The sequence below is a fragment of the Oncorhynchus clarkii genome, chromosome 6 (assembly GCF_045791955.1).
Source record: "Oncorhynchus clarkii lewisi isolate Uvic-CL-2024 chromosome 6, UVic_Ocla_1.0, whole genome shotgun sequence".
NCBI lineage: Eukaryota > Metazoa > Chordata > Actinopteri > Salmoniformes > Salmonidae > Oncorhynchus > Oncorhynchus clarkii.
Genome location: NC_092152.1, coordinates 39,153,491 through 39,163,452, shown reverse-complemented (window position 1 = coordinate 39,163,452; position 9,962 = coordinate 39,153,491).

The following is a 9,962-nucleotide window of genomic DNA, read 5'->3' as shown; positions in this document are numbered from 1 at the left end:
CTTTCTTTGTTGTCTACTTCATACCGGAGTTTCTTACTGCTATGTTAAGGATCAGGGAGATTAGAGTAAGGTCTAGTTAACACAAAGTTATGTTTTTACAATCTCTCCGCCCTCTCTGCAATTAGGTAACACTTGCAAACTTTGACACGGCAATTCATAAAATACATCATCTGGGATATATTCAAACCGTGGAAAAACAGTGCGCTGGAGTGCGATTGCACCTCTCATAAACCATTGGGTGGTGGCACTAAGCAGAACATTCTGAAGTGTTGAGTGTGTAAGACGGAGAGGGGGATATGGAACCGTGGTTGAATATGAAAGGCAGAAGAATATGAAAGTGATGGAAGAATCTGGTGATGAGATGAACTAGTAGGGGAGTTGAAAGAAGAGGTCATCTTGCGTAATGGCTCGGTTTGATATTTCCTTTGTTTATAAGGCTATAAACATACAGAAGTAATGATTCCCCCTCAGGAATAAAACACACAATACAAACAGAACTTTGATTAGATAGACAGTTATTTAGGTGAAATTGGATCAGAGAGATGGAGACATGGATTGGCATGTGACTGAGAACAAGGGGTCAATATAATACTGTAATTGGGTCATGCATGGAGTAGATCAATGTGAAACATAGAGTCCGAAACTGGTTGAGGCAGGTGATACAGCGACTAGGGAGCTTCTGTATCTGGAACTAACCAAACTAAGGCTGCATCCCGAATGGCGCACCCTATGGTCTTTATAGTGCACTACAGTTGAAGTCAGAAGTTTACATACACCTTAGCCAAATACATTTCCGCTCAGTTTTTCACAATTCTTGATTCAATCCTAGTAAAAAATGCCCTGTCTTAGGTCAGTTAGGATCACCACTTTATTTTAAGAATGTGAAATGTCAGAATAGAATGTGTGTGTGTGTGTGTGTATAATGTATATATAAACTCAGCAAAAAAAGAAATGTCCTCTCACTGTCAACTGCATTTATTTTCAGCAAACTTAACATGTGTAAGATATTTGTATGACCATAACAAGATTCAACAACTGAGACATAAACTGAACAAGTTCCACAGACATGTGACGAACAGAAATTGAATAATTTGTCCCTGAACAAAGGGGGGGTCAAAATCAAAAGTAACAGTCAGAATCTGGTGTGGCCACCAGCTGCATTAAGTACTGCAGTGCTCCTCCTCCTCATGGACTGCACCAGATTTGCCCGTTCTTGCTGTGAGATGTTACCCCACTCTTCCACCAAGGCACCTGCAAGTTTACGGACATTTCTTGGGGGAATGGCCCTAGCCCTCACCCACTGATCCATCAGGTCCCAGACGTGCTCAATGGGATTGAGATCCGGGCTCTTTGCTGGCCATGGCAGAACACTGACATTCCTGTCTTGCAGGAAATCACGCACAGAACGAGCAGTGTGTGCCCCCCCCTCTCCCCGCCCCCTCTTTTTACGCTGCTGCTACTCTCTGTTTATCATATATGAATAGTCACTTTAACTATACATTCATGTACATACCACCTCAATTGGGACGACCAACCAGTGCTCCCGCACATTGGCTAACCGGGGCTATCTGCATTGTGTCCCACCCACCACCCGCCAACCCCTCTTTTAGAGCTACTGCTACTCTCTGTTCATCATGTATGCATAGTCACTTTAACCATATCTACATACTACCTCAATCAGCCTGACTAACCGGTGTTTGTATGTAGCCTCGCTACTGTATATAGCCTCACTACTGTATATAGCCTGTATATTTACTGTTGTTTTATTTCTTTACCTACCCATTGTTCACCTAATACCTTTTCTGCACTATTGGTTAGAGCCTGTAAGTAAGCATGTAACTGTAAGTTGTACACCTGTTGTATTCGGCGCAAGTGACAAATAAACTTTGATTTGATTTGTATGGCTGATGGCATTGTCATGCTGGAGGGTCATATCAGGATGAGCCTACAGGAAGGGTACCAGGAGGATGTCTTCCCTGTAACACACAGCATTGAGATTGCCTGTAACGACAATAAGCTCAGTCCGATGATGCTGTGACAATGCCGCCTACAAGCCCTCAGACCAGCCTCTCACATTAAGGTTGTGGTACAGCCCGGGACCGAACCAGGGTCTGTAGTGACGCCTATAGCACTGAGATGCAGCTGCATCGGGATCAGATCTCTGTAGATCTGTGACACAAAATGTGAAAAAAAGTAAAAGGGGTGTGAATACTTTATGTCAGCCTTCAGAAGAAAGAGAAACACACTTGATCATAAAGCGTATAAAGTCCATACAGAACCCCTGGTAGAGAAAGTCAAAAAATAATGATTGAGAGAGCAGTAGCGATAGCTAGCAATATTACTTTTTTTTGTGGCCCGCCTTCCTCCCGTTTTCAAATAATTATTTATCTGATGTGCCACCCCCCATCCTCACAGCACTCTCCTCATCCCCCGTCCCTCCTCCACCTTCTCCTCCAAATCACAGCCTCCCATATCATCAATTTTTAAGGGGAAAACAAAGCAGTTCCCTCAGGCAGCCAGGCAGGTATGTGGGTCACAGCGCAGCAGCAAGCAGCTCCAGTCAGAGAGCCCCTCTGGCTCACATGCGATATGTGCAGCATAAATGGCCAATTGGCCCCCCGAGTAATTAAGATGTGGTGATGACGGTGGCACGCTGCTCAAATCAAATCACATTTCATTGGTCACATACACATGGTTATCAGATGTTAATGCGAGTGTGGCGAAAATGCTTGTGCTTCTAGTTCCGACCATGCAGTAATATCTAACAAGTAATCTAACAATTTCACAACAACTACCTTATACCTTATACACACAAGTGTAAAGGAATGAATAAGAATATGTACATAAAAATATATGAATGAGTGATGGTCGAACGGCATAGGCAAGGCAAGATGCAGTAGATGGTATAGAATACAGTATATACATATGAGATGAGTAATGTTGGGTATGTAAACATTATAAAAAGTGGCATTGTTTAAAGTGGCTAGTGATACATTTATTACATCAATTTGTGGCTATAGTTGAGTCAGTGTGTTGGCAGCAGCCACTCAATGTTAGTGATGGCTGTTTAACAGTCTGATGGCCTTGAGATAGAAGCTGTTTTTCAGTCTCTCAGTCCCCGCTTTGATGCACCTGTACTGACCTCGCCTTCTGGATGATAGCGGGATGAACAGGCAGTGGCTCGGGTGGTTGTTGTCGTTGATAATCTTTTTGCCCTTCCTGTGCCATCAAGTGGTGTAGGTGTCCTGGAGGGCAGGTAGTTTGCCCCCGGTGATGCGTTGTGCAGACCTCACTACCCTTTGGAGAGCCTTACGGTTATGTGCAGAGCAGTTGCCGTACCAGGCGGTGATACAGCCCGACAGGATGCTCTCAATTATGCATCTGTAAAAGTTTGTGAGTGTTTTTGGTGACAAGCCGAATTTCTTCAGCCTCCTGAGGTTGAAGAGGCACTGCTGCGCCTTCTTCACCACACTGTGGGTGGACCATTTCAGTTTGTCTGTGATGTGTATGCAGAGGAACTTAAAACTTTCCACCCTCTCCACTACTGTCCCGTCGATGTGGATAGGGGGCTGCTCCCTGTTGTTTCCGATCATCTCCTTTGTTTTGTTGACATTGAGTGTGAGGTTATTTTCCTGGCACCACACTCCGAGGGCCCTCACATCCTCCCTGTAGGCCGTCTCATCGTTGTTGGCAATCAAGCCTACCACTGTAGTGTCGTCTGCAAACTTGATGATTGAGTTGGAGGCATGCATGGCCACACAGTCGTGGGTGAACAGGGAGTACAGGAGAGGGGTGAGAACGCAACCTTGTGGGGCCCCAGTGTTGAGGATCAGCGGGGTGGAGATGTTGTTACCTACCCTCACCACCCGGGGGCGGCCTGTCAGGAAGTCCAGGACCCAGTTGCACAGGGCAGGGTCGAGACCCAGGTTCTCAAGCTTAATTACGAGTTTGGAGGGTACTATGGTGTTAAATGCTGAGCTGTAGTTGATGAACAGCATTCTTACATAGGTATTCCTCTTGTCCAGATGGGTTAGGGCAGTGTGCGGTGTGATTGCGATTGCGTCGTCTGTGGACCTATTGGGGCGGTAAGCAAATTGGAGTGGGTCTAGGGTGTCAGGTAGGGTGGAGGTGATATGGTCCTTGACTAGTCTCTCAAAGCACATAATTCTTTAGTCAGTCAAATCAATGAGCCAAGGTTACGGTATGCAGTGTCTCTAATGGCATCCTATTCCCTAATAGTGCATTACTTTTGACCTTTTGACTTTGGTCAAAAGTACAGTAGTGCACTATATAGGGAATTGGATGCCATTTGAGAGACTGACCTAATCAAGTGTATGCAGAAAACACAATGTATTGATTACTCTCCATCCAATAAGCATGGCTTTAATTTAATAGACATTTTCTATACCGTATTGACACAAATTGAAGTACTGTTGGTTAAGAGGAACTTCTAACTTCTTCCAATGTCTCTCATGGTCAGTCGTCCAGCTGTAAAGATCTTTCCACCAATGCTGCTGGCTCAGCTGTATTGTATTGGAGAACTACATCACTGGTTTTATTGTCTGGTGTCTGTGTAGTGGGAGAACTACTCCACTGGTTTTATGGTCTGGTGTCTGTGTAGTGGAAGAACTACTTCACTGTTTTTATTGTTTGTGTAGTGGGAGAACTACTTCACTGTTTCTTTTGTGTAGTGGGAGAACTACTTCACTGGTTTTATTGTCTGGTGTCTGTGTAGTGCAGGAACTACTTCACTGGTTTTATTGTCTGTGTAGTGGGATAACTACTGGTTTTATTGTCTGGTGTCTGTGTAGTGGGAGAACGTGTAGTATCTAGCACAGGAGGCCGCTGAGGGGAGGAAGGCTCTTAAAACTTCTTATGGATACTTGGGACGGTAGCGTCCCACCTGGCCAACATCCGGTGAAATGGCAGAGCGCCAAATTCAAATTAAATGACTATACATATTAAGCTGTCATGAAATCACAAGTGCAATACATAAAAATACATCTTAACTTGTTGTTAATCAGATTTCAAAAGGGCTTTACGGTGAAAGCAAACCATGCGATTATCTGAGGACAGCGTCCAGCACACAAATGCATAACAAATCATTTTCAACCAGGGAGTTGCGACACGAAAGTCAGAAATAGCGATATAATATATGCCTTACCTTTGAAGATCTTCTTCTGTTGGCACTCCAAAATGTCCCAGTTACATTACAAATGGTCCTTTTGTTTCGATAAATTCCTTCTTTATACTGAAAAACTCAGTTTAGCTGGCGCGCTTCAGTCAATAATCCCCTCGGTTTCCCTCCTTCAAAATGCATTCAAAATGAATCCCAAACGTTACCAATAAACTTATCCAAACAAGTCTATCAACGTTTATAATCAAATCATAGGTACCCTAATATGCAAATAAACAATCAAATTTAAGACGGAGAATCGTTATTGTCTTTACCGGAGATAAACAAAAAGAATGCTCTCTCTCGGCCATGCACTTGGAAACACTACAGCCAAAATGGGAGCCACTTAGAAAAACTACAACTTCTCCCTCATTTTTCCAAAAACCAGCCTGAAACTCTTTCTAAAGACTGTTGACATCTAGTGGAAGCCCTAGGAACTGCAATCGGGGACCATTTCGCCCTATTATAAAAGTGGTAGTCATTGAAATCAGTGGTATGCTGAATTTTATTTTTTTTGTCCTCTGGGTTTCGCCTGCCATTTCAGTTCTGTTATACTCACATACATTATTTTAACAGTTTTAGAAACTTTAGAGTGTTTCTATCCCCATCTGCCAATTATATGCATACCCTAGCTTCCGGGCCTGAGCAGCAGGCAGTTTACTTTGGACACGCTTTTCATCCGGACGTCAAAATACCGCCCCCTATCCCAAAGAAGTTAATAATGGCCGGAACGGCACCAATGGAATGGCACTAAACATGGAAACCATGTGTTTGATCTACAGTATTTGATACCATTTCACTGATTCTGTTCCAGCCATTACAACGAGACCTTCCTCCCCAATTTAGGTGCAGCCAACTACTGTGCAGTCTAGGGAAGAGAATAGCCTGAAGTGTGGGTGCATGCCTGTTGAAATCCCATTGTCACGGCTGTCGAAAGAACTGGACCAAGGTGCAGCGTGGTGAGCGTACACATTCCCTCTTTATTTAGGATGACGCCAACAATAAACAATACAAAAACAACCGTGACGCTTAAGGCTATAGTGCCAACAAACAAAGCCAACTTCCCACACAGAAAGGAGGAAAAAGGACTACCTAAGTATGGTTCCCAATCAGAGACAACGATAGACAGCTGTCCCTGATTGAGAACCATACCCGGTCAAAACATAGAAACACAAAATCATAGAAAACAAAACATAGAATGCCCACCCCAAATCACACCCTGACCAAACCAAATAGAGACATTAAAAGGCTCTCTACGGTCAGGGCGTGACACCCATGCTTCGTTTTCAAGGGAATTTGGAAGAAATGTCAGACTTAAAGCAAGCTTCTTGATATCTCCTAGATTATCAATTCATCAACAATGATAGTCTGCTGTATTTATTTATCTTTATTTCTCTTTCTCTCAATTATTTCTCTCTCAATTCAATTCAAGGGCTTTAATGTCATGGGAAACATATGTTAACATTGCCAAAGCAAGTGAAGTAGATAATAAACAAAAGTGAAATAAACAATTAAAATGAACTGTAACGTTCTGAGTGTAGTGGGTGAGAAGTCAGGCGCATGAAGCAGAGAGTTCAGGGGAGTGCTATTTTAATGCACAACAACGGCGAACATAAGCCAACCCCACGAAAACACAGGGCGAAATACAAAACAAACGCCCCAAACAGGGGGACTTAAACTGTCCAGGAAAAACCCACGAAATGGGAAAGCACGTAACTCACAGACGTGCACACAAGTTTACACGAAACAGAAGGTCACAATAATTAATCCCGCACAAGGAACCAGGCGGGCCGGCTGACTAATAAAGCCTCACTAATATTATCCAACTCAAAACAGGTGCACTCAATAAACACATAAGGAGGGGGAGGAAATAATCAGTGGCAGCTAGTAGGCCGGCGACGACGACCGCCGAGCGCCACCCGAACGGGAAGGGGAGCCACCTTCGGTCGGAGTCGTGACATGAACAGTGAACATTAAAGACATTTCAAATGTCATATTGTATCTATATACAGTGTATGTGCAAATAGTTAAAGTAAAAAAGGGATAATAAATCAACATAAATATGGGTTGTATTTACAATGGTGTTCATTCTTCACTGGTTGCACTTTTCTTGTGGTTACAGGTCACAAATATTGCTGTGGTGATGGCACACTGTGGTTATACACCCATTAGATATGGGACTTTATCAGAATTGGGTTTGTTTTCGGATTCTTTGTGGGTCTGTGTAATCTGAGGGAAATATGTGTCTCTAATATGGTCATACATTTGGCAGGAGGTTAGGAAGTGCAGCTCAGTTTCCACTTTATTTTGTGGGCAGTGTGCACATAGCCTGACTTCTCTTGAGAGCCAGGTCTGCCTACGACGGCCTCTCTCAATAGCAAGGCTATGCTCACTGAGTCTGTACATAGTTAAAGTTGTCCTTAATCTCTCCCTCGCTCTCTCTTACAGTCATGTCAGGAGAATGACCTTGACATGTTTCAAAGCTGAAGCTTGTCAAATCATAGATGTAATGAATGCTGATCTATGTCTCTTCTTCAAAACGCTTTTGTCTGAATGATGAACAGTGAAGACCTGACTCAGTGTGCAGCATTACAGATTCACCACACCCACACCTTGCCAGGTTTTCTAACTTCTCTGAACTGACTAATACCGTGGACAGGTGAGACAAAGTTGGCATAACGTGTCAGATACTGTATGAATCATGCAGGCTTGCATCTCAAAGGGAACGCTATTTCCTATGCTTTTGAGCTCTATGTTCCCTGGTCAAAAGAAGTGCACAATATAGGGAATAGGGTACCATTTAGGACGCATCCCGCAGTAAAACGTAATTCCTTTCCCAGGTATGTGGCAGTCTCCTACCTGCTGTACATGGTAAGGTCCTCTGTGTAACAATGCAATGTGGAGGACAATACAGTAGGACTGTGTGTGTGTATGCGTGTGCACGTGTGTGTGCATGTGTCTGTGTCTGTGTGTGTCTGTCTATGGGTAATGATAATGACATCCACCTAGGTCAGGGCCCAAGTCCCCAGACGGCTAGGGGGCAGTTCAGTAATTAAGCCTTGTTGATGGGGAAAATAACCCGCTGACAGCAGGTTAGAGTGAGAGGCAGCTGAGAGGCACACACACACACACACACACACACACACACACACACACACACACACACACACACACACACACACACACACACACACACACACACACACACACACACACACACACACACACGACATCAGGTGGCATGTTGGTGGATCAGAGCGAGAATGATTGAGCGGCAAAATTGGGTTTTTCTTTATAAATGCCTGTGCTTTCTACCTGCCTGGTACGCAGATCTGGTTATGTGATTGTGTCCCCTTTAATACTACCTGGGTTGACCTATTCAGAGGCAGGAAGCCTTGATGTCCTGGCTTCTTGGAGTGAACAGCAGAAGATGGCAGCTGGCTACACAAGACTAAAGATCAGCCAACTCAGTAACGCCTTCTCAATCTGGTGACCAAAATATGATTTACATTGTTAATTAAATGTATACAAGATCAAGCCAAAAGACAGTTTTTTTAAATTAAATTATGTGATGACGTTGAATCAACATTGAAAACTGAATAGGAACTGTACATGGTGAATAGAGTACAGTGAGAGCAAGGTGACATTTCTCAACACTTGGTGAACCATGGTAAATTCATTCCAACTAGTCTTTTGGCTTGATCTTGTATACATTTAATTAACAATATATATCATATTTACGTCACCAGATTGAGAAGGCGTTACTGAGTTGGCTGATCTTAAGTCTTGTGTAGCCAGCTGCCATCTTCTGCTGGTTGAATCAACATTGTTTCCATGTCATTTCAACCCAAAATAATTTATGTGACGACGTTGAATCAACATTGAAAACTGATTAGGAATTGCATAAAGTCATCAATGTAAGGGCAATTCGTATTTATTACACCCAGCTTTTAACCTAAATCCAATGACATGGTGACATTTGTTGTTGATTTCACGTTGAATTTGCGTTAGTTGACAACTCAACCGAATGAAAATCAAAACTAGACGTTGAACTGACATCTGTGCCCAGTGGGCTGTTGTCATGATAGCTAGTACACTCAAATGAATATAGAAATGTGGTATTTGAAAGTAGAGCAATACTGTACATGATGAAAAGAGTGCACAGACCAGCCTGATCACTAGAAATATACATTTTCTGATGTTTTAAAAAGGTCCTGAAAACATTGATATATGCCTTTCTTGGCATAAAAATGATTGCCCCGCTCTGGATGCAAACTTGTTATGCTCAGAACTGGAATGTACTGCTTAGACCACTGTACCACCACAATTCGCAGTGCTGTCACAAGCCGTGAGAATACTTGACGATAGTTGAGGGAAACAAATACGTTATTGTGTTTAGCCATCCCCGAACCACAGCCCTAACCTTAATCACTCTGAATTAATACCTAAACTGTTAACCTTTGAGTTGCTTCAGTTTTAACCCTGTAACCACGCGGACTTACCCCTGTCACCACACAGAATGAATGCATCGAAAATAGACGTTCATCCGTAATACGTCCAATTTAGAAGGGACACTGTAAGATCTTGCCGGCAAAGACAGCAATGTGGGCTCTCTTTAGATTTGAATTGAGCCATTACAGAACGTGTAATGTCTGTTGTTGTTTTGAATTTCAAGCAGACAGTGGGGAAGAGGGAATCTATGACAATGAAGAGGATTTACATAGTAATGAGCCAGACCACCTCTGAGACTGACTAGGGATAGACATTTCACCCGGGTGCACAGGTT